At 37.6% G+C, this 26,686-nt stretch overlaps 1 long non-coding RNA gene across 1 annotated transcript; it reads left to right on the forward strand.

Annotated features, from left to right (window-relative positions):
- Positions 1 to 23,363: 23,363 nt before the first annotated feature.
- Positions 23,364 to 26,137, forward strand: LOC143001036 (uncharacterized). The gene is made up of 3 exons (XR_012963680.1): positions 23,364 to 23,414; positions 24,577 to 24,665; positions 25,406 to 26,137. It is a non-coding gene; the product is annotated as an uncharacterized LOC143001036 (long non-coding RNA).
- Positions 26,138 to 26,686: the final 549 nt, after the last annotated feature.

Raw genomic sequence — 26,686 nt, forward strand, 5'->3', positions numbered from 1 at the left:
GTTTGATATTTCTCTAATGCAAGACAAACCACAGGATGACCTTCACATCACTCCTCATTTGCCTGTCAAAGCACAAGCTTCCACAGAATGACCTCAACGTCATTGTATGTTTACCACAACTATTAGCAGACATTAGCATTAAATTTACTTACATTTATTCATGCTTGCTAACCTTTGAGCAGTTCAAACACAGAACCTTTGCAGATATAGCAGCTGGCTTCCCTGTAATGGTTTGGGGGTGTTAAAGAGATGAAGGAAACATTGGTGGAGAAATGGAAACCCAGTCATACATGGAAGTATTCTCTCTCAAGTATGGTTTAACCTCATTACTGCCTTTAAATCACACATTGCACGACTTATCCAAGATAAGATCTTTTTCCAGCCTGCTTCATCTACTCTTGATGCACTAACTCAGTGTTTTTCAACCGAGACAATTGAATAACCCCATCAATCACCCCGGACGACACCACCCTCATTGGACTCATCTCTGATAGGCACGAGTCCGCCTACAGGCAGGAGATTGACCGTCTGGTGAATTGGTGCGGGCAGAACAATCTGGAGCTTAATGCTCTCAAAACAAAGGAGATGGTCGTGGATTTTCGACCGAATGCAGCTCCACCCGCCCCCATCACTCTGTGTGACTCCCCAGTTGACACTGTGGAGTCTTTTCGTTTCCTGGGATTCATTATATCCCAGGACCTCAAGTGGGAGCTCAACATCAGCTCCCTCACCAAAAAAGCCCAGCAAAGGATGCACTTCCTGCGGCAGCTGAAGAAATTCAGCCTGCCAAAGACAATGATGGTGCGCTTCTACTCTGCCATCATTGAGTCCATCCTCACCACCTCAATCACCGCCTGGTACGCTGCAGCCACTGCCAAGGACAAGAGCAGGCTGCAGCGTATCATACGCAGTGCGGAGAAGGTGATCGGCTGCAACCTGCCGTCCCTCCAGGACCTGTTCGCCTCCCAGACCCTGAAGCAGGCAGGCAAGATTCTGGCCGACCCCTCCCACCCTGGACACAAAATGTTTTTAACCCTCCCCTCTGGCAGGAGGCTGAGGTCCATCAGGACCTAATGCCACAAATCCAGCTTCTTTCCCTCTGCAGTGAGCCTTATCAACAAGGCCCGGGTCCTCCACTGACCTCACAAAAACCCCTGCACGTTCACTTTATTTTACTTACAGTATTCAATTTAGTTAATTTATCACAAAAACCCCTGCACCTCATTTAGCTAATTTATTTCATTTAGTGTGTTTTTTTTATTTCATTCCCGAGCTGCTATTCTTATGTTGTCTTGTATGTTGTTTTATATGTTGTTTTAAATGTTGTTTCTTGTTGTCTCTATTTGTACGCACCAGAGCAAATTCCTCTTAACTGTTAACTTAACTGGCGATTAAAGCGATTCTGATTCTGACTCTGATTCTGATTCTGAGAAGTGACCCCTATCAATATGAAGTGTTTTGAGTGGCTTGTTCCCCTCCAGTTAACAAACAGAGGCAAGAGGTTGACTTCCTCAGTGTCAGTCCACATTGGCAAAGAAAGCACCACCAAACTGAGCACCAGTGCCCTTTCAGGACCCCCACACAGATTTTTATCCGTGTCAAAAATCTGGGCATAATCATAGATGGGGGATCTTAGAGACCTCATCGCTGACAGCCATATGCTTGGGTTGTCACGGAAATACCACCACACTGCAGTTCACCTTCCTGTACTAGTCCCAGGTTTGATCCTCGACATGTGTGTGTGTACTACAGCAACTTCAGGATGAGAGCCTCTTCAGTAGTGAGGAGCAGCGATAACAGCTAAAAGCTAGGATCAGAGACCTTGTGTCTAACCAGGATTTAGAGAAATGTATGCATACATTTACAGTATGTCTTCCAGGGTCAATGACTGCAATGCTCTCCTCACAGGTTTACCAAATAAAACCATGAGACCAGTGGTTCCCAAAGTGTGGGGCGTGGCGCGGGATCAGAAGAGGAGCGACATGAATAAGGGCTGCCTCAGGTAAATGATCTGAGGCGATGCTTCTTCTTCTTGCTGCAGGAGAAAGAACGTAAAGTACAGTACAGTGACTGTTACATTTTAGATTTGTGCATACTTTAAAAAGCTTCCATTCTGCCAAATTTGTGACATGGTTTTCATATCACTGTGGTGATATTATGTTATTTGTTATAGGAATGTGGGAAAAACAAAACAATACAATACTTGAAAATTTTATTTTTCATGATTTCTTCATTTTTTTTAAATCCCTACAACACTGGTAACTGATATCTACGTATTTTCAGACAAATGGTAAACTTCTGTAGCTTTAATGTTTATACAGATAATGATAATTATATTAGAAATTATAAACTGTACATTTTACGTTTTTCTATGTAGCCCTTCTTAGGATACACGAGAAACCTAATTATTAATGTTACAACCTGACCTCAGGTAATCGGGGTGTAAATGTAAAAGAAAAAGAAACAAGAATGTCCCCACCTGGTTCTCAAATCAGCCACTACCAAGGATATCAAACAAACAATATGGATACAGAGTGAAATGTATTTACAGTGATAAGCTAACACCTCACAACCATAATATCCTAATGTACATGAACCAAACCACTACACAGATACTATACACAACTATATCACAGATCACAGGTAAAATTCAATAACAATCACAGGAGGCTGGGTTGGCAAACAAGGAGGGGGGAGAGAATTATATGGGGAAATGAAAAGGACACTTAAATACATTTAAAAACAAAAAGAATTTAAGAAATCTTAAACAAGCTAAAATAGAATAAAACAGGTAAAAGGCTGAAACACACCATACAACTCAGGATCGTAACAATTTTGTCAAGTCAAGTTAAATTTCTATCGTCTTAAAGGGCTTTACAGGCCCACAAATTTGGAAAGTTCCACACCCAGCTCTCTGGAAAAACTCCAGAAAAAAATATTTAAATAATATTATTTTATCTCCTGCAACACATCTCTCATTACTATGATTACTTGAAGTGCAGGGTATTATCTCTTAATCATGATCAAAGACAAACAGGACAAAGACAAACAATGCAACAAAAGTGAGTAGCTACAGCTTTTTCTCAGTTTTGGCCTGAGCTCTGTCCAATGCACCATGGCACCAAATGGTAAGGAAATTATCTGAACAAGTTAAGTTGAGTTTAGTTTAAGGTTCTGGTTTTCATTTTTAGAGCTCTACTTGACCAAACACCCTCATACATTAGTGAACCTTTGCAGCCTTATGTCACCCGTAGGACTCTGAGGTCCCCTGACCACGGCTTATTGTTTGTTCCTCAGTCCAGGCTAAAACTAAAGGTGACGGCATGTTTGCAGTCGTGGCCCCCAAACTCCCTCCTGATGAATTTAAGATCTGTGCAATCAGCCTCATTCTAATCCTTTAGGAAGCAATTTGTCCATATTTTACTCCTATTAATTGTCATAGCATTTTATGATTTTAATTTTTTTATTTATTTTTGTAAATTAATTTTGTGTTTATTTTCTCTGAAGCACCCTGTGACCTCTGGTCTTGAAAGGTGCTTAATAAATAAAACTTACTTACTTCCAATTAAGACAGCAGATTGGGAGCCTATATACAGATGGGTATTGAGACAGACCCATGATATAACCAAATGTCAAAGTTGGTCAAGTGTCATCTCAGGTGACCTTTCTTGGATCCCTCATTTCCATATTAAAGCACCAGCTTGCTGTTTAAGAGAAACACCAAACCTGAGCGTTTTTGAGGTTTGCAAATCCTCCAATGTGTCCAGATACATAAAATATCTGTCCATTAGTTTCCCACATATCAAGACTCCTTGTTGTGCATTGCAACTTACATGCATGAATCATTTCATTGATGTTAGATGTTTTAATGGTGTTTGTTTATAACAAAGATCAGTAGGTTACAATGACCTTTTTAATTTAAATTAAATTAGATTCCCTCCTTTTCCATGGTGTTGCACAGGGTGAGAGGCACCTGGCGGATGTGGGGCCACTCACAACATGCCTCTATGTGTATTCAAGTCACTGGGGTGGAAGGCTCTCACTGCCAATGCACTGAGCAGCAGTTCGGGGTATCTGGCCTTCTTAGAGTCCGTGGGTGGCATCCTGGAGGCTGAAGCATTATTTGATTATAAGATTGAAAACACCTGAGATACCAATGAAAATTGTTTGCTATCCAATTATTGATTATTACTGACGTTTAGGAAATTAAAGTGTAAATAATTTTACCCAGGCCATTTTCATCTGTTTTATTTAGATAATGTGGTACTTCTAAAAGTTCTATTTAATGTGGAATAAAGAATGGTGCATACCAATTAGTTTTGTTTACATTTTTTCAGAGCAAATTGAAAAAGACATTTGGTTTTGAAACAGTACCGACACTTTCAACCATGTCTGTATTGGCCTTGAAACCAAGTATGTTAGGTTAAAGGTTAAGATTTTAAATGCATTTCTAATAACTGCTACTGGACAAAATGTGGAATACTACTTTAAAAAATGTGTAGGCCTTTGACCTCACATTACAAGGACAGGACAAAAGGTGTCGGAGCATTTTGTTTTGCAAATGAGCACCGACCACATGCCATCATCATTTACATCACATACAAATCATGCTGACCTTTGCCAGATTCATTATTTTCATATTAAAATATGACCTTCACATTAAAGTGCAGCAACCACACCAGGTTTGCAGATGTATGTGACTAACTTTCAGGGCTGGTACAAAGAGTTCAATTGTTGTGATATCAGCTGGATCCTAAACCTGTGAGTAAACATTCTTTAACAATTGCCAGGAAAATAGATATGAATAATAATAAAAAGAACAGTCAAAGCTTAGTTAGTCTAGTTTTAAATCATGTTCAGTAGTGTGTCAGTGTCAGCATTGAACAATGCAAATATTCCTCAGCTAAATCAGTGTTTCAAATGCTTCTTTTTCTTAGATGTTTGACTGTCTTTGTACATAAAGATGAATCTGTAGAGTTTGGCACTAGAAGCTGTTTTCTGATGATGTGTCAACTATCTGTATTTTACATTTTCCCTCTTTCTAACTTCTAACCAGGAATTGTCTAAGTTCATGGTGATATATTTTGATCTTTTCCTGTGATGGCATGTTTCAGTCCATTTACTAAATGTACTGTACTTAAATAGAAGCCCCACATACATTACATAAGATGAATGCCTAACCGTAGTATTTTAAACGTTTAGCCCCAGACATGGCTGTAAGTGTTGGTACCGATCAAATAAAAAAAAAAAACACAATTTTATCTGAAACAAGTTGAAACTGAGAAAAGTAATTCATTCATTCATCCATCCATCCATCCACCATTCTTAAAACAAAGAACAATGGCCAGCATAAATTGTTGATATTCAGCAGAAGTCATAATAAATCGTTGGATTGTAGTGATACTACCATACCAAGCAGACAGTTATCTTTATTTAGTATCACAGGTGCCTCAAGCATTCAGCTGTTAAATGGAGAAAAGTTCTGCCTGTGCTGTTTCTCATCATTGTCTCCTGTTTTTATTTTGTACATTTGATCTTACCATGGCAGATTTGTTGATGAAGCCTATCTGATCTTAAACTGAGGGTGTGTTCTAGTTACTAATTGCTGAATAGCAAAAGGAAAACCCCCAAACACCATTTAAAAAAAGCATCCTAGTTACATTAACACGTTTGAAATCAAATAATCTGAACCCTGGCAGATGTTCAAACCAAACAGGAATCGCCCACTTTATGTCCTTAAAGCTGAATAGATCAGGAACACTGTACAGCTGAGCGTTCTCTCCATGCATGGGATGAGGGTGATTGTGGGTCAAAGCTTACATTCATATGCCAACAGAGTGAAGAGTCACCACAGCACATACAAACTATTTAGGGCTCTATGAAGAGAAATAACATTTCTCTATTTGCTTTGTATCTTCTTGTGTCTTGGACTGATCAGTTCCAGAAGTGAAGGCCGTAATGAGGATGAACATTCAAACGGCTGCTGACATGATGGATCCAACTATGAAAACCCAGCTCCCATATCATGTTTAAACCAAATGTGAAAACTAGTGAAGTTGCTGTTGCTCTGTTTGTCATCCCTTTGCCTTAATTCACATGTACATTACACAGTCTGGTTCTCTTTATGGATATAGATCTTTTCTTTTTCTCTTTTTCTTCTCCACCTTCTCCACCTCTCTGTGTATAAAAACAATCAAAATGCATGCTCATTGTTATGTCAAATCCTTTTTTCAATAAAAAATATTCAACAAATAAAACGGTCAAAAAAAGGGATTTTATGTACAGAAAAGACGCAACCCACAAAAATCTCCTCACATTTAGCTTTTGCCCTCCTCAGCTGAATGCACGGACAACCCACTGTTGGAGCAACTCCAAGCTGCACAGCAAGATTTAACCTAGAAAACAAGAAAAAAGAATGATTAAGGGAACACCAGTGCTATCACATTCAGATTGCATTTGACAGTTCCACTTTGACACCAGTATGAGTGCAACACTGATGTTCTTTAGAACCAATATAAAAAATGTAATCATATATATATACCATGAGACGGTACAGTTTTTATGTTTTGTTGTCCAAATAGTTCAATGTTAGTTTACACAGTGTATGGCCTCGATTTTCCACTAATTTCAGTTATATCTTTAATGGATTTTATAACCAATGTTACAATCAATCATCAGTTTGAAGTGAATTCAATGGAAATCTCATGTTATTTCAATATAAAATACTTACAGATGAATGAAAAAGTGATTTTGGTGCGATTAACATTTGTTTTCCTTTGCAACACACTCACTATGGGCATCTACAGATAACATTTCAAAGATTTTTCAAACAAAATGAAGCTGCATTTTAAATCTTGTTATCAGTGTGCATATTTTGTTTAATGATATACTGTTAATAGTGTGTCAGTTTGTACAATTGGATGTGGAAGCATGTGGAATAAATTAAAGCAAATGATTCCAATTCTAATCCAGAATACAACTTTTCCAGGTTGATACTGTGTCAGCCCACTGTTTACCTTTATCACAACAAATGAAAGTGTTGTGACAAAGATTTTTTTTTTAATCCATCACAAATCCAAATCACCATATTTATACATATTGTTCTATCACACACACACACACACACACACACACACACACACACACACACACACACACACACACACATGTTCATGGATGAGCTATGTCATTTCTTTAGTCCTGGTCTCTTTGATCATGTGTGGTCATCATGAGGTGAATCTCCTGAAGCTGGCGTTTAACATTCTTTGCAAGTCAAATATACTTTGCATCCATGTCACATCACGGTGGGGTCAATCATGTATTGGCCTATCAGAGACTGACTCCACCTTCTCATCCTGCAGTCCTTCTCCTCATAATCAAATCATCACAGTCCTGCCTCATCTCCAGTTTGTGCTGTGAAGAACAAGAAATGTGTCCCACCCACATGCCCATGTACCATATGTATGGGCAAACAAGCAGTTGCATTCGCGACTAATAAATAAATCCAGATGTGTGTGCAAACCTTATTAAGGGAGCACACATTGTTTTAATTGTGCCCTTAAAGCTCTTTATGTGCTCTGAAATCTTTGAGCTGAGGAGCACATGAGCTTCTTGGAGAAAAGGTAAGCACCAAGCCCTGCTTATGGAAGGAAATAATGTAATTTCTAGCAGGACTTCCTGGGTTTCGCAAACTCTAATATCTCTGGTTATATTGATGTCATGTTCTGTTTGCGATTTATAATTACAATTTGCATTTGTTGGCCTTAAATCCAAGTATGTTAGAAGGTAAAAAAGAAAGGTGCTACTGAACAACAAATTGTTGTAATTCATACATTTTTGGCCTGTGACCCCACATTATTGCCCAACATTGGGTTTGCGAAACATTTTGTTTTGCAAATAAGAAAGGACCAGATGCCATGATCGTTTACATCACATACAAATCATTGGGACATCTACCAGATCACACTGGGTTTGCAGAAGGGTTTTACTCTAATATCTTTGTTTGAGCTTATGTTCTCTTTGGGATTTGTAATTAGAATTTGAAATTCTTGGCTTTAGAATTAAGTAACTAGAACAACAATGTAGTGTATTGCTGTAATTCACACATTATGAGGACAGGATTTAAAGTTCAAAACATTTTGTTTTGCAAATAAGAAAGGACCAGATGCCATGATCGTTTACATCACATACAAAGCATGCCTTTATTTTGATATCCTCCAACTTAAAAGCAGCAATCGCACCGGGTTGGTGGAAAGGTTTGCAGAAAGGTTTGCAGACAGGTTTGCAGAAAGGTTTGCAGGTGTGAGAGACTCTAACTTTCAGGGTTGATACAAAGAGTTCAAACGTGATTTCAGCTGGATCTTAAAACTGTGAGTAAACAGACTTTAACATTTGCCAAGAAATTAGCAGGTGGTTAAAAAATTGTCGCATTTTCTATCATTTATTGGGTGGACAATATAAAACACAGCATACTTGCAATTGGTAATTCAATAATATGTCATCTTATGTCATGACATCACCTTTTGTAACATTTCTTAAAACACAAAATGCATTACTACACTGTTCATGTATATTGTTTGTGTGCGTTCTGTTGTTATCATTTATTAGTCATGTATTTGATTTGAAATTTGTTCAACATTTGCGAACAGTTATCAGTTCATCTTATAGTATCAAAGAAATTAATTAATTGAATGAAAATATGTCAGTAAAAATATAAATTAAAAAAATTATTATTAAATTTTAATAAAATATAGAGAAATAAATTGGTTAATTTTATTTTTAAATTGCCTCTTTTTCTGAGAAGCATTTCATTGTCTTTGATCAAAGTAATGTATCTGTAGAGTTTGGCACTACAAGCTGTTCTGTTCAATCTTAAATTGTGAGTTGGTGATGAATATTAGCAGCACTATGAGGCAACTATGTGCAGCATTACAATTCCAATAAATGAATGTGCAGAAAAGGGGAGGGGAAAAGTTCTCAGTATTAATGTGTCTACTATCTGTCCTTAACAGTGTTTTCTGTCTTAGTATGTGATCTATGGTTTCATTATTTTTCTAACTTCTTCTGCAGAAAAACCATAAATGGATCATAACATTCTTGTGATTTTTCTCCTGATTGGTAAGAGTGAAGCAGCTTTTTATTTAAGTTCATGGTGATGGATTTTGATCTGTTTCAGCCCATTTACAAGAAGTCTCATATACATTACAACAGATACCATACCAACTCATACCATACCGTACTTTCAAAATGTTTAGCTATATTATTAATTTGACTCTGAAAATAGAAACACATTTAACCTCTTGAAGGATTTGTAGAAGGGTTGAAATATGCTGTAGTAAATGGGCTAACATGGCAGAAATATAACTGTATTATGTACGGTTATTTCCTGTTGATTATTAATAATAATGAAAATATAATAAAACTGATTTTGCCAATTTCATCTTCTCTTATCAATCTTCAGGATTTTGCATTCCCTCCTCTCACTTTTATCAATTCTTTCGAGCTTCCCGCTATGTCAACTTGAAAATGAACTGGACTGATGCAAGAGATTACTGCAGAGAGAATTACCTTGACCTGGCAACCTTTGATAGCATGGATGACATTAACAGACTGAGCAGGCCGAACTTGGACACCTCAGTATCTTGGATTGGACTATCAGATGACCCCAAAGCCTGGAAGAACACTATAGGCAATGATGTGAACTCCTGGAGATGGTCAGTGAGTGGTGAAACAGGCCAAACCAGCTATCACAACTGGATTTTAGGTGAACCAAACTTTCTAGGAGCAGGTCAATACTGTGTTCCGATGCTGGAAGACGGAACATGGATTGATATGTATTGCACAGAGATTAAGGAATTTATTTGTTATACTGGTAAGACCAATTAGTGTTAAGGGAATTATTTAAACCCTCAGAGACACATTACAAAGTATACACATGCATTACTGAATTTCATTTAATGTTATGTGAAGGCATAAAAGTTGTTGGGTGGCAGCCGATTGAGCAATGAAAATCATGTAATTATCATTATCGTTCTATTGTAGATGCAAATCCAGGACCCAAAGTCTATACTTTAATTCCAAATCCACAGTCATGGACGGATGCCCAGGCATACTGCAGAGAGCATCACACAGATCTTGCAATGATCGAGAACGCCCAGGAGAACAATGAGGTCTGTTCTTTAGTATCAGCTCAAGCGTGGATTGGATTGTACCGAATACCCTGGAAGTGGGCAGACGGCAGCACCAGCCTTTTCAGAAATTGGCAAGATAATTCTCCAGATAATGATCAAAAACGCGAACACTGTGTGGTGGAGAATGCTCTTTATCAATGGGATGATGTTTCCTGTAGTAATCTGAATACTTTCATCTGCCAAGGAGGTGAACATTCATTAAAGCACATACAATTTATTTAGGGCTTTATAAAGAAAAACATTTCTCTATTTGGTTTGTAACTTCATGTTTCTTGAACTTTTCAGTTCCAAAAGTGAAGACCGTTGTGAGGATGAAGTTCCAGAGTGCTGCTGACTTGACGGATCCATCTATTAAAACCCAGATCCTATACCAGGTTAAAAGCTTTCTTACTCAGTGTTAAAACTATATGGAACAAGTGAAAGCTGATTATTTCATGCAGAGAAACAGACAGACCTTCTTACCTTTTTCTCCCTCCCCAGCTGAACTCGACACTGATGAACCGTGGTTTGACCAACTACACATTGTCCTGGACGATAAAACCTCAAAAACCGGAAAAAGAGAATAATTAAGCGACATTGGTGTTGTCACATTCATTCAAATTGTATGTGACTGTTCCACTGTAGTAACTCTGACACCAGTATGACTGCAACAATGTTTCTTCTCTGATTTTTTATTATTATTATTATACATAAAATGTGTAATGTATTTTTTTGGGCAGTTGACTACAGTCAAACATCAAATTGTACACAATATTATATAAAATCATATACATTATTGCTACGATTTTTTGGTGTTCATATCTTTAATATTTCCCAAAATATTCAACTGAAAAATCCCCATTTGAACCCACTCAAACTTTCTTCAGGCACTTTATGCCTTCAGATCCATCAAATTTTCTTTCCCTTTCAGGCAGTGAAACCATTCAAGCAATTTTCAGACTTCAGGCTTTCAGCCACTCATTCAGCATTTTGGAAATATTTCACATTTTTTTCTGATATCGCGAATTTAAAATACTTAGATTAGATTTTCAACCTTCCCCATGTGTGTATAATGCATCTCGTTAGAGTGGAGGCAAGTTGAAGCTGATTGAGACTTGACTTTTTGTCCTCTTTCAGAATATGAAATGTGTTAAACTGTTACATGTGTAGATTTTGCTCTCTCTGCCTTTAAATGACAACTGGTCCTGACATTTCCTCATCTAGCCCAATGTTAATATTTCCAGCTGAGAAAATCTTTTCCATTTTTTTCACCTTGCCAGTGAAATGGCCTATTCCGTTTTCAGATAGAAGTTCCAGTTTCTGCATGAGAGACAGGTTCTTCAACATGTGGTTTTGAGGCTTCTTCTGCCTTTAGACTGACCGAGCTCTGTGCCCCTTCGTCAGCATTTGGCAAAACCCCAAAGCAATTGCAATAACAGTGCAATTTCTTCAGAAAATGCATTTCTGGTTGAAATTATTCTTTCTGTATTCCACCAGAAAGGCCCTAAAACTGTTTCTTAGACCCAAATTCATTCAGAAGCAGCACCAGTTGACATAGGCCATGCCCATTTCCATTCTAAATGTTTTCATAAATTTGCTAAATTTGAAAAAAGCTTTTATTCAATTTCTTTCTGGATTTTTTACTCAGACACATGCAATTGGTGACGAGCCTTTCTCTGGATGTATTCTTAGCAAAAAATGTTTTGAATTCTGATTTATATGCAAGCTACATAGATCTAAACGTTTGTATATTCATATATTCCTACTATACTATGAAACTATAGTTTAAATAGTGAGGCTTCATTTGATACAACGTTGGTCCATATCAATGCTGGGCTGTTTGTATACAAATGTTTAAAATTGGTTTAATTTCAGATTATAATCATTTATTTTAACATTTGTGTTCTTTGCTGCCATCTAGTGGTCAATGGTGGAGGTGTGATGATTTTAGAGGAGGGAAGAAAGTACCTTTCAAATACATAGCTTTACAAAATGTATGCCTTTGAATTAGTTTGTGTTTTTGAAGTTAACCCTGGTTATGTTCCTTAAAGAGTGATGTATCATATGTGAAATGAGATATGTGTAAAAGTAGCTTGCTCAAATATTTCAAAATAAAAGGAACCTCCAGTGCAGGCTTTGGTTGTTAGTATTTTTATTTTGAAACCGAATCAGGAAACAGTTCCTATGTAAAACTGTGATAACTTTCTAATTCAGACCCGGTGCTCAGACCGGGCACAGTGAGGAAACTTTAGGTCACTTTCTGTCCCATCGATCATTTTGAGGTAGAGAGCTTTTTGGAATCAGATGAACGAGCTGTGCACTGACTAGGATCCAGAGGGAATACTTAGAACAGAATTCACTGTTTCCTCCGTCGAAGCTCTGTTCTTATCCAATATGGCAGCAAGGTGGAGACCGAAGCAGCTGACAAACGTAACGTAACGAAAAAAAACAGCATAAATGTTTTTATTAGCCATCATAACATTGAACCTCATTTCAGTTGACTTCCAGTTAAAACCTAGCAGGACAGTTCCGCTAACACATAAACACACCAGTGCACACTGTCAGCAAAAGACCATAAAAATTAACTGCAAAGGACACCTCAAGCCTTCCTGCCTAACTGTGGCCAATCTACTTAAGGTTGATGAGTGATGGGGAAGCAAGCAAGCAAAAAACAGGACAAATAATAAAGCAAAACTAGTCCGGCCCAAGGCCAAAGCCCAGATCTCTTTCCCGCTGACAGCACACATAGTGTTCAATAGTCCCACAGCAAGAGCAGTGAAGGGACCACTGATTCTCTGCAGGGGAACAAATATTAATGCAAAACTTTAATAAACAAAATACACAGCAAGTCGCCAAATGTTAAATGATATGACAAATTAAAAATACTTGGTACGTCAATCTACTTTGACATCGACTACACACGGAAAACACAAAACTGCACCTGCACCTGCTTTCCCTGCATGCCAGCATGGAATGAGGTGTGCACCCGCCTCACTCTACCGGCCTGAACCAACAGTTGCAGCCTGCAATCCCTATATTTGCAGAACTACACTTATTAGTGCACTTCCCTTTTTTTTCCTTGGTTCCACCCTAGGACCCTCAAAGATATTCAGGTTTTCTTTATGTAGAATTAAAAATAGAAACGGTTAAATGTTATGAAATGTACTCAGCAGTCCTGGTGTGGACCAGTTGCGCAATATTGAATGAATGAATTATGGATCATAAGGAATTTTGAAGTAATATTCAAATCTAAAGTGTTAGACACAGGATTAGTTCAAGGACCGTCAGAAATGTAAAAAATCCCCAAAGTCTTTCTATTTTTACAGCCCTCAGCTATGATAACTGGTATAATTTTGGCAACTTTTTAAAAGAAAACAAACCTTTCAAAGGAGTTTGTGGGGTTCAGATGGTTAGTAAACCGTCAGAATTTCTCCACAAGTTGTGGGTTTCATGAGTGAAGGAGAAATTTGCAATCAGTATTTTTAGTGATAGAATTCTACTGACACTTCAGGTACAGTTAGAGTAGATCACACACATTTAGGTTTCAGTTTCAGTTTCAAGTGTATTTGTCATGTGCACAGTAAAACACAGGTCATACTGAGCATTGAAATTCTTTATGACGTGACAACAACAGCAACATATTGAAATTGAATTGAATGTGCTATAAAAACATTGGGCAAAGTACTGAAGTATAGAGAGAAAATGGAATAAAGTGCAGACCAGCCTATATACAACAGAATAAGAATATATATAAAAAACAGAATATTACTAATAAATAAATCTATAAATATATCTAAAGTTGCATGAGTGCCGATGGAACAGAGTGCAGGGTGAAAAGTCATTGGTTCAGGAGCCTGATGGCCTGGGGGAAGAAGCTGTTTTTGAGTCTGGTAGTCGGAGCCCGGATGCTCTGGTAGCGTCTACCAGATGGCAGAAGGGTAAACGGTCCATGTGAGGCGTGGCTGAGGTCTGAGGAGATTTTCCCTGCTTTTCTAAGGCGTGTGATAGATGCCTTGCATCTATCACAGGAGGTTGGAGCCAATGATGTGCTCTGCTGTCTTTACCACCCTCTGGACGGCCTTGCGGTCCTCAGCAGAGCAGCTGCCATACCACGCAGTAATGCGTGGTATAATAATACCCATATTGTGGTTATATTGTTATAATATCACTATAATATACATTATATATAATGTGCTTACATAGACTGATATGCACATAATGTATACATTCAGGTCAATCCCATCAAACATACACACACAAACTAAAAATGGATAGATTGTATTAGTTAGATGTTGAACAGGTATTTGGGTGAATGGTGCCATTATCCTGCCATAGTTCCAGAGCATCATGTGGCAGTTTGAGTGTTATTTCTCTGCTCATGCTCTCAAAAAATATTGATAAATGAGATCAGTGAAGAAGACTGGAACAGAGGCGAGCATCATTTCATTTTCATTGCCACATGATGCCCTCAAAGTTCCACATGATGCTTCCAAATTATAGCAGGAAATGAATGAATTATGGATCTTGATTGTGCAAATGTAAATGAGACATGTAAATGGGACATAAGGAATTTTGAAGTAATATTCAAATCTTAAGTGTTAGACACACGATTAGTTCAAGAACCGTCAGAAATGTGAAAAGATCCCCAAAGTCTTTCTATTTTTACAGCCCTCGGCTATGATAACTGGTATCATTTTTTTATAAACAAACCTTTCAAAGGAGTTTGTGGGGTTCTTGAAAACTACGCCATAGTTGTCCAGTTTGTGAAGAAGTGAGTTACTGTGTACATTTTGTTTTGTTTTGTAAATAAGAAAGGACCAGATGCCATGATCATTTACATTATATACAAATTGTTGGGACATCTTCCAGATTGCACTTGGTTTGCAGAAAGGTTTGACTCTAATATCTTTGTTTACATTGAGCTTGTGTTCTCTTTGTGATTTGCAATTTGAATTTGCAATTCTTGGCCCTAGAATCAAGTAACAAAAACCACAAGTAGAATATTGCTGACATGAGGACAGATTTAAAGTTCAAGGCATTTTGTTTTGCAAATAAGAAAGGACAAGATGTCATGATCGTTTACATCACATACAAAGCAGGCCTTTATTTTACTGCTTTTATTGACTCAATGTAGAAGTGTGTTTGATTTTACAATTATTCAACCATTACTTACTTGACAGTTTTCATTTCATTGTATATCATTTTGAATTCAGAAATATATTCATTGAGTGAGAACACATCAGTATTTTAAAATGAAAATATCCCTTGGTAGAAAAAAGTGTTTAAATTGCTTCTTTTTCTTAGAGGTTTGACTGTCCATTTGTACATAGTGATGTTTGTGTAATCCCACAGACAACATAACAACACATAACCCCTGATGAGGTGTTTGGACTGTTTGCTCATGAGCCAGGCTCTTAGCTGTATGGATAATGAACGCTAGGTGGCGCTGTTTCATCAGTGTTAAGGTGTGTTGTTCCATTCCTCAGAGGCTCTGACATAGAATGCAGACTGGCTGAAGCTGCTGTGTCTTCTTGGTATTTGACAGTCGGCTCTCGCGGTGGCCCAACCACTCAAACAGCTCGTTCAGAAAACTGACAGAGATGAGATGAGAAATGTCTGCAAAAGTTTGGATTTTGGGGATTTTGCTGTCACATTATACAAGCACCATTGACAGACCACATGGGAGTTTTCTACATTGCTAATATTCAGCATAATATGCTACCCTTAATTTTGCTGCTGACAAAAAGATTAAGATAAATATTATTCTTTCAGATAACAGTCCGAAGATGTGATTTCTCTGAAATCAACAAACATAAAACTGTCTGTTTAAAGGGATGCATGCAGAAAATGAAAGAAAATCAAGGAAGCATCTGGACCGATATAATAAAAATAAAATAAAAGATAATAGTTTGAAGGTGCGAAAATAAAGATTAGATGAAGGCAGAGGAGAACAGAGCAGATGCTAGCTTCTTTTTAAAGCCAGTTACAGAGTGTGTAGATCTAATCTCCATTGGGAGCTGGTTCCAGCAGTGGGCAGCATAGTGACAATTAGGTCAGAAAGATGCACTGGAACCAGGTCATGTGGTATCTTATAGGTAAAAAGTAAGACCTTAAAATCCGCCCTGGCACTGACAGGAAGCCAATGTTGTGACGCTAGAACTGGCGTGTTGTGCTCAATCTACGAATTTTAATCAAGATTCTTGCTGAAATTGTTTGAAACAAGCTGCAGTTTCTTCAGAGCAGAGGAGCTCAAGCCAGAGAAGACAACATTTCAGTAGTCCGGTCTAGAGGTAACAAATGCCTGAATTAGGGTTTCAGCCTCTGCCTTTCTAAGCAACTGTCTTATCCTGGTTGTATTTCGTTTATGAAAATATGCAACCCTTGTAGTATTGTTAATGTGGCTTGCCCCGTCTCTTCGCCATTGCGGAGCATTGGATGGGACTATTGTCAAATATAACTAACGTTTTGAAATTTTAATCCCCGCTTCTCTGGCCCTCAGATCAACATTTTAGATGTATTGACATTAGGAAGCAGAATTGTTTTGTCATCCAGCCTTTAACAGCTAGAAGGCAGAGCTTCAGGTTGGAGATCTCAGAGTGATCGTTGGGATTTATGGAAACATACAATTGAGTATCGTCCGCATACGAATGAAAGTCTATGATAAAGTGAAGAATTATGCTTCCAAGTGGGAGCATATAAATAGGGTGATGAGCCCAATACAGAACTCTGTGGAATACCAAACATTGCAGGGTAGCGAAGTAAATAGGTATTATTCAACAAAACATAGGGGAACCTTTTTGTTAGGAATCCAACCCAATGGAATGCAGGAGCCCACAGGCCCCACTGAATAGATTCTTTCAAAATCACTCTTCTTATCAAAAACTAGAAGAGCATTTAGCGTATTATACTTTAAACATGTAATAATAGAACTTGTTTATGTGTTTCTTCTGCATGTGGGCCAGCATGGGGTGTGAATGCTGGGTTGTGTGGCTGTTGGGGTGGGAAAGTTGGTAGGATTTCACCCTTTTTTCCCCTTTTCCCCCTTTTCTTTTTTGAAAGATTACATGGTGATAAAGTAGTAGAATTTATTAAAATTATTTAGCAAAACTGTCAGCAAAAATTGCTGTTTTACATAATTTTTTTTATGAAATCAGTGCTTCTCGTCCATTTAAGATGCTGGTGTTGGAAGCCAGAGTATGGTGGCAAACATCAGATCATCTTTACATGCTGCAGTTATAGTTTATTCTCAAAATCAAAGCAAATCCAATTCATTCAATTAGTTGACGTTCTTCAAACTTATTTCTTTGTACCACATGACCTCTGCTACTCTAACAGCTGTTTTGTTTGATTGTCCTATCAGGAAGGCAATAATCATTGAACCTGCACAGTGGGAAGACAATCAAAACAGCAGCAAACATCAACTGAACCAGATGTTTTACATTCAAAGCTATTCAAATATCTCATTAAAATCCAGCTGACTGCACAAAGTCAACCAGTGCCCAGGGGTTACAGCACAGGAGTAAAAACATTTTTGATCCTAGTGACAATAAATGATGGCATTGTGGTTATTGATTTCTATTTTCTTCCATTAGCATCACAGGTGTCTTCAATTTGATGATTTAATTTAAATGATTTAATTAAGAAAATGACCCTTTGCTGTTTGGTATCATTGTGTGCACAGTGTTGAAGAAGAGAGTAAGAATGCCTTTTTATAGCTGACAAAAATAATATTATATATGAACTTTGATTTAGAATTTTAATCAATCAATGTAAATAAGTGACAGATAAATGACAGCCAAAATGTTTTATAGGCAGTGAAAGACAATAACCAAGAACAAACAAGTCCAAACAACCTTCGAGGGTTATCAATAAGCTTAAACCTACTGTGAGTGTTAAACATGTTAGTTAAAGATTGATGTTAGCACTGATAGAATCCCTCCAATGATGATATCCCTGGAAGATGCAGCTGTTACTATGGAGTCAGCTGTAAAGAAGTGGGTCCACAAGCAATCCAGGTGACCACACATCAAACCATATGGAGAAGAGCTGCAGCAGCAGCAGCTTCTCCACGGTGACAGTCAAGAAGACGGTCTTTATGTAAAAACATCCTAAACTCTAAATTGTAGAAGGGACATCAATAAATCAAATGTCCAATCTATGCTGCATTATTTCTGATCGATTGCTTTTTATTCTTTTCATTATTAATAATTTATTCTGTCTATTATCTGTGTATTGTGTGTATTGTGTTTAATGACACACAGTAGAAAATGTGAAATTTCACAAAGTGTCCCCAAATGGGTTTAAAATGTCTCCAAAGTTTGGTCTAGGAGGGCATGAACTGACTTGGTGCCCCAAAATGTGTGAAAGGTTTGATATTTCTCTAATGCAAGACAAACCACAGGATGACCTTCACATCACTCCTCATTTGCCTGTCAAAGCACAAGCTTCCACAGAATGACCTCAGCGTCATTGTATGTTTACCACAACTAATAGCAGAGATTAGCATTACATTTACTTACATTTATTCATGCTTGCTAACCTTTGAGCAGTTCAAACACTGTGAATTTCTACAGATGTAGCAGCTTGCTTTTAAATATACTTTCCTGTAATGGTTTGGGGGAGTTAAAGAGATGAAGGAAACATTGGTGAAGAAATGGAAACCCAGTCAAACATGGAAGTATTCTGTCTCAAGTATGGTTTAACCTTATTACTGCCTTTAAATCATACATTGTACGACTTATCCAAGATAAGATCTTTTTCCAGCCTGCTTCATCTACTCTTGATGCACTAACTGATGTTTCCTAGAATTCGGTTCAACAAGAACAGAAACAGATGTTATAAATAAATCCACATTGGCAACAAAAGCACCACTTAACTAAGCACCAGTGCCCCTACAGGACCCCAGCTGGTCCCCCAGCATTGAGGAGCAGTGATAACAGGCTGGCACAGGACTGCGGTAGGGATTATCACAGGGTGCTGATGGGTGATGTAGATCTTAGAAACATCACTGAAGATGTGTCCAGAAGCATAAATGCATTTGCACACCTAATATCAGTGACCACATCAAAGCTTTAACAAAATCTTCATTTTGGCATCTCAAAAACAAAGCTAGGATCAGAGACCTTGTGTCTAACCAGGAGAAATGTATGCATACATTTACAGTATATCTTCCAGGGTCAATGACTGCAATGCTCTCCTCACAGGTTTACCAAATAAAACCATTAGACAGCTACAACTTATTCAGAATGCTGCTGATTGGGTTCTTACTAAAACTAAGAAGAGAGCATATTACTATTGGTGCCCAGAGTTAAAAATACAACAACAACAAAAAAACATGGTGAAATGGCGTTCAGCTATCATGCTGCCTACTGCTGGAACCAGCTCCCAATGGAGATCAGATCTTTGTACTTTTATCAGCTCTTATATTTTCAATGTCAGTTAAGACGCTTATTTGATTCTCTGTACAGCACATTGACTGACCCCTGTGTTTGATTATGTGCTATACAAATACATTTGCCTTGCCTTGCCCTGCCTTTGACTGCACTGCCAAATCCAGCTCTAACTATATCATCAAGTTCACTGGTGAGACAACCATGATGGGACTCATCAGTAATGAAAAAACACCAAAGAAGTGGTCAACTGTTGAAAATTTTCAAGGACAACAATCTTTGCTGCAAATAAAAAAAAGTGTAAGGGATTTCTGTTCACTACAGCAAAACCACAACACCACATCATGAGGACGGCTGTACACTCTGGCCCTTTCTACACCATCTGTTCTTATTACTGGGATACATTATCAAGATAACAAGGTTTCATTTAATGCAAGTTGTAATGCTCACAGAATGATTTGTAATCAGATCACTTGTCAATCTACCACGTCTGTGTGTTTGATTATAAGGTAGAAGAAACAGGAAATTCACAGGAATGTAAAAACACAAACTTAAGAAATAACATGAAAATTCTATACTCAGGATGACGTATGCATGTATGAAAGTACAGTACAGTGACTGCTACATTTTAAATTTGTGCATACTTTAAAAAGCTTCCATTCTTCCAAATTTGTGACATGGTTTTTTTTTATAAGAATGTGGGAAAAACAAAACAATGCAATCCTGCAAAATTAATTTTTTTCATGATTTCTTAATTTTTTATAAATCCCTACAACACTGTTAACTGATATTTACATATTTACAGACAAACGTTAAAGTTCTGTAGCTTTCATGTTTACACAGATAATGATAATTCTATTAGAATTTATAAACTGTACATTTTATGTTTTTTGATGTAGCCCTCTTAGGATACACGAGAAACAAACTAAGAAGAAACCTAATTATCAATGTCACTGCCTGACCTCAGGTAATCGGGGTGTAAATGTAAAAAGAAAAAGAAACAACAATGTCCTCCCGTTTTCAAATGAGACTGCTACCAAATATATCAAACAAACAATACGAATACAGTGTGAAATTTATTTACAGCTAACACCTTAAAACCATAATATAGTAACGTACATAAACCAAACCACTACACAGATACTATACACAACTATATCACAGAACAAGATAAAATTCTTTAACAATCACAGGAGGCTGCGTTGGAAAACATATGGGGAGCAAAAAACAAAAAACACTGGGAGCTGAGTCTCTGACTTTTTATAATCTACAGGCTCTCAGGATCAACCAAGCTGTGACGCAGACACACCTTCGCTGTTTAATCAATCTAAGTGTAGGGAATATATTCACAGGCAGACATATACATAGACAGAAACACACTATACAACTCGGGATTGTAACAATTTAGTCAAGTCAAGTTTTATTTTGATCGTCTCAAAGGGCTTTACAGGCCCACAACATCAGGAAAGTTCCAGACCCCAGCCAAAGCTCTCTGGGAAGACGAGGAAAAACTCCAATTACAAGTAGTTATTTTATCTCCTGCAACACATCTTCCATTACTATGATTACTTTTAAGTTGAAGTGCAGGGTATTATCTCTTATGTATGAGCAAAGACAAACAGGTTAGAAAGACATCAATGAAACTAAATCTACACATTCAATCCAACAAAAGTCTGTACATTTGTGAACACTGCAACAAAAGTGATTACACCTGTGATTTCCAATTAAGGCTGATTGGATGAAGGTTACAAATTAACCCGTGAACACCATAGCTTTCTCAGTTTTGGCCTGAGCTCTGTCTAATGCACCATGGCACCACACGATGAGGAAATTATCTGAACAAGTTCAGTTTAGACTTCAGTTTAAGGTTCATCTTAAGAGCTCTGCTTGACCAAACACCCTCTTACATTAGTGAACCTTTGCAGCCTTATGTCACAAGTAGGACTCTCAGGTCCCCTGATCACGCCTTATTGTCGGTTCCTCAGTCCAGGCTAAAAACTAAAGGCGAATATGTTTGCAATCGTGGCCCCCAAACGCCCTCCTAATAAATTGAAGATCTGTGCAATCAGTGGACTTATTATTTTCAAACTAATCCTTTAGGTAGCAATTTGTCTGTATTTTACTCATCGTTGTCATAGCATTTTATGATTTTATTTTGTTTATTTATTTTTGTAATTTAATCTTGTGGTCACCCTGTGACCTCTGGTCTTGAAAGGTGCTTAATAAATAAAACTTACTTACTTCCTATTAAGATTGCAGATCGGGAGCCTTCATAAAGATGGGAGAGGGTACAAGAACATCAGAGGGCTACACACAGCCCATAAAGGAAAAGCCATTCTACCAAATATCAGAAGATGCATTGGTCATCCTCGAAAATGGATTCTATTCACTATTCACACACCCCTGCTATCACACAACCCTGCATTGAAAAACAAACTAGCAAGTGGTACTGACTTGGCAGCAAGGTAATTTGGGGAAATTGGATGTGATGACAACCAAGAAGAGAACCGTTTCTCACAATGGCACAAAACTGCAAGATTAAACTGCCAAAGAACAAGAAAAGATGCCTGATGAATATTGGCAGCACTGAGCACATTGTTAGATATCAGATGGGTTCCAGCATGTTTGGCGTAAACCTGGCCCTGGTTAAGACTAGTAGTGACTGCATAGTTCTGAGCTTGAAACATTGAGGGATCTAGGTATTGAGACAGACCCATGATATAACCAAATGTCAAAGTTGGTCAAGTGTCATCTCAGGTGACCTTTCTTGGATCCCTCATTTCCATATTAAAGCACCAGCTTGCTGTTTAAGAGAAACACCAAACCTGAGCGTTTTTGAGGTTTGCAAATCCTCCAATGTGTCCAGATATAGAAAATATCCGTCCATTAGTTTACCACATATCAAGACTCCTTGTTGTGCATTGCTTCTTACTTGCATGAATCATTTCATTGATTTTAGATGTTTTAATGGTGTTTGTTTATAACAAAGATCAGTAGGTTACAATGACCTTTTCAATTTAAATTAAATTAGATTCCCTCCTTTTCCAGGGTGTTGCACAGGGTGAGAGGCACCTGGCGGATGTGGGGCCACTCACAACATGCCTCTATGTGTATTCAAGTCACTGGGGTGGAAGGCTCTCACTGCCATTGCACTGAGCAGCAGTTCGAAGTATCTGGCCTTCTTAGAGTCCGTGGGTGGCATCCTGGAGGCTGAAGCATTATTTGATTATAAGATTGAAAACACCTGAGATACCAATGAAAGAAGAAAATTGTTTGCTATCCAATTATTGATTATTCCTGACCTTTAGGAAATTAAAGTGTTAATAATTTTACCCAGGCCATTTTCATCTGTTTTATTCAAATAATATGGTACATCTAAAAGTTCTATTTAATGTGGAATAAAGAATGGAACATACCAATTAGTTTTGTTTCAATTTTTTCAGAGAAAATTGAAAGAGACATTTTGTTATTGAAACAGTACCGACATTTTCAACCACGTTTGTATTGGCCTTAAAACAAAGTATGTTAGGTTAAAGATTAAGGTTTTAAATGCATTTTTAATAACTGCTACTGGACAAATAACTACTTTAAAAAATGTGTAGGCCTTTGACCTCACATTACAAGGACAGGACAAAAAGTGTCAAAGCATTTTGTTTTGCAAATGAGCACCAACCACATGCCATCATCATTTACATCACATACAAATCATGCTGACCTTTGCCAGATTCATTATTTTCATATTAAAATATGACCTGAACATTTAAAGCGGCAACCACACCAGGTTTGCAGGTGTAAGTGACTTTCAGGGCTTGTAGAAAGAGTTCAATTGTTGTGATATCAGCTGGATCCTAAACCTGTGAGTAAACATTCTTTAATACATTTCCAGGAAAATAGATATGAATATTAAAGAAAACAGTCAAAGCTAAGTTTTGTTTTAAATCATGTTCAAAGTGTCAGTATTGAACAATGCAAATATTCCTCAGTTAAATCAGTGTTTCAATTGCTTTTTTACTTTGATGTTTGACTGTCTCTGTACATAAAGGTGAATCTGTAGAGTTTGGCACTAGAAGCTGTTGAACATGATTATAAGCAGCACTATCTGATAACTGTAACGGCATCACAATTCCATTACATCCTGCAAGTGGTTTTCGAAGTGCAGAAAAAAAAACTTTCAGACTGGTGTCTGTGTTTTACTGTTTTCAGTCTTGGTAAATTATATAAAGTTTAACTTTTTTCTAACTTCTACCCATGCGGTTTATGGAGATTTTCTTGTGATGACATGTCTCAGCGCATTGATTGATAGTATTTTCAATAATAATCCAATAAAACAGCAAAACATTTTTATCTCCAATAAAGCAGAAACTGAGGAAAGTAATTAATCCATCCGTCCACCATTCTTAAAACAAACAACAATGGCCAGCACAAAATTGTTGATATCCAGTAGAAATGGTAATAATTCATTGCATTGTAGTGATAGTTCAAGCAGACAATTATCTTTAATTTGACAGGTGCCTTCAGCATTCAGCCATTAAATGGAGAAAAGTTCTCCCTCTGCTGTTTCTCATCATTGGCTGTCATTCGTCGTCAATTCTTTGTACATTTGATCATACCATGGCAGATTTCTTGATGAAGCCCATCTGATGTTAAACTGAGGGTGTGTTCTAGTTGCTAATTGCTGAATAGCAAAAGGAAAAGCCCCCCAAACACCATAAAAAAAAATTGTGCATTTTGGTTACATTTTCAGTTTCATGAAAAATGTAATAATCTGAACCCTGGCAGATGTTCCAACCAATCAGAATCGTCTACTATATGTCATAAAAACTGAATAGATCAGGAACACTGTACAGCTGAGCGTTCTCTCCATGCATGGGATGAGGGTGATTGTGGGTCAAAGCTTTCATTCATATGCCAACAGAGTGAACAGCCACCACAACACATACAACCTATTTAGGCCTCTATGAAGAGAAAAAACCATTTCTCAATTTGCTTTTTAACTTCTTGTGTCTTGGACTGAGCAGTTCCAGAAGTGAAGGTCATCGAGAGGATGAAGATTCAGACAGCTGCTGACATGATGGATCCAACTATTAATACCCAGCTCCTATATCAGGTTAAAAGCTCTCTAACTTAATTAACTTAAAAACTAGTCAAGTTGCTGTTGCTTTGTTTGCCATCCCTTTGCCTTTATTGACATGTACATTACACAGCCTGATTCTCTTCATGGTTTTAGATGTCTTCTTCATCTCCGTCTTTTCGTTTCTCCCCCTCTGTATGTACTGTATAAATAGAAACTGTAGAGGATTAGAGTGCAGCCGTTCATCATTATGATAATGACCTTGTTCCATTTTCTGGGGGGGGGTGGGGGGGGTCACTACATGACACCCATCTGGCCCTGGACTCACAGAAGCTGTTCAAGGGATCATTAATGTAAACACAAAAACTTGGGACTGAATAGGAAAGTAATGGTTGCAGGTGACACGTCTCCCATTAAGTGCTGTACAGACATGGACTCATGTAACAGAACCGTGACAATTTGTCTGCACTATTATCACTCTGGTACAGAACACAATTATTCATCAGCAATAACATAATTATTCACCACCTGTACAACCAGACTGTACAGGTCACTTGCTGTGCTATGTCACTGTTGCTTTGTGTCTATAGCATCTAGTCTCACATTTCCTTGGTCTGATGAATAATTCTTTCCTTTTTCTCTTTTATTTTTGTTTTTATTAACTCCATGCTCATTGTCATGTCAAACCTGTCAAACCAGGGGATTTGATGTACAGACACAAAAGACACAAAAACCCACAATAAAATCTCCTTGCATTTTGTGTTTTTCCTCCTCAGCTGAATCGCAGTTGGACCGACTCCAAGCCGCACCAGAAGATTCAATCTAGAAAACAAGAAAAAGAGAAAGATTAAGCGAACACCAGTGCTATCACAATTATTCAAACATTGACACTGTAGTAATTATGACACCAGTATGAGTGTAACATACAACGATCTTTGATGATGATCAAATATTTTAAAAATATTTTTTTATACTTTGAAACAGTACAGATTTTTAAATATTATTTTCCGAATAGTTCAATGTCAGTTTACATAGTGTATGACCTACATTTTCTGCAAATTTCAGTGTCTTTCTTTCATGGATTGTATAACCAATATAGCATCATAGTCAGTATATAATTATAGTCAGTTTGATCTGAATTCACTGGGAATCTCATGTTATTTCAATATTAAAATGATGTACAGATCGATGAGAGGTGTTTTTGGTGCGGTTAACATTGGTGTTCCTTTGCAACACACTCTCCATGGGCATCTACAGTCAATACTTCAAATGTTTTTCAAACTAAATTAAGCTGCATTTTAAACCTCAGTAAGTGTAACTTCTGGAATAATTTCCAGAAAATTTGTAAGAGGGTTGGAATAGTGTTTCAGTTTGTAAGATTGGATGTAGAAGCATGTGGAAGATAATAAATCAAAGCTAATGATTTGAGTCCCAATCGTGAATACAACTTCCCCAGGTTGATACTCTGTCAGCCCACTGTTAAACTTTGTATCAACAAATTAAAGTGATGTGGCAAAGTTTTCCAATTGGTTGGAAACTTTTTATCCATCGCAATTCCATTTGAATTTTTTACAAATTGTTGTTTCAACACGTATTTTGCAAAATAAGTTCATTCCAGTTGATACATTGTTGTAATTTAGACAGAACCCGCGCACGCGCGCACACCCGCACGCACGCACATACACACACACACACACACACACACACACACACACACACACACACACACACACACACACACACACACACACACACACACACACACACACACACACACACACATGTTCATGGATGAGCTGTCATGTCTTTAGTCCTGGTCTCTTTGATCACGTGTGGTAATCATGAAGCTTGGTTTTAGCATTCTTTGCAAGTCAAATGTACTTTGCATCCATGTCACATCATGGTGGGGTCAATCATGTATTGGCCTATCAGAGACTGACTCCTCCTACTCATCCTGCAGTCCTTCTCCTCTTAATCAAATCATCACAGTCCTGCCTCATCTCCAATTTGTGCTGCAAAGAACAAGAAATGTGTCCCACCCACATGCCCATGAACCA

The sequence above is a fragment of the Genypterus blacodes genome, unplaced genomic scaffold, assembly GCF_046128005.1.
Source record: "Genypterus blacodes isolate CSIRO-AG114 ecotype Tasmania unplaced genomic scaffold, CSIRO-AGI_Gbla_v1 ptg000052l_1, whole genome shotgun sequence".
NCBI lineage: Eukaryota > Metazoa > Chordata > Actinopteri > Ophidiiformes > Ophidiidae > Genypterus > Genypterus blacodes.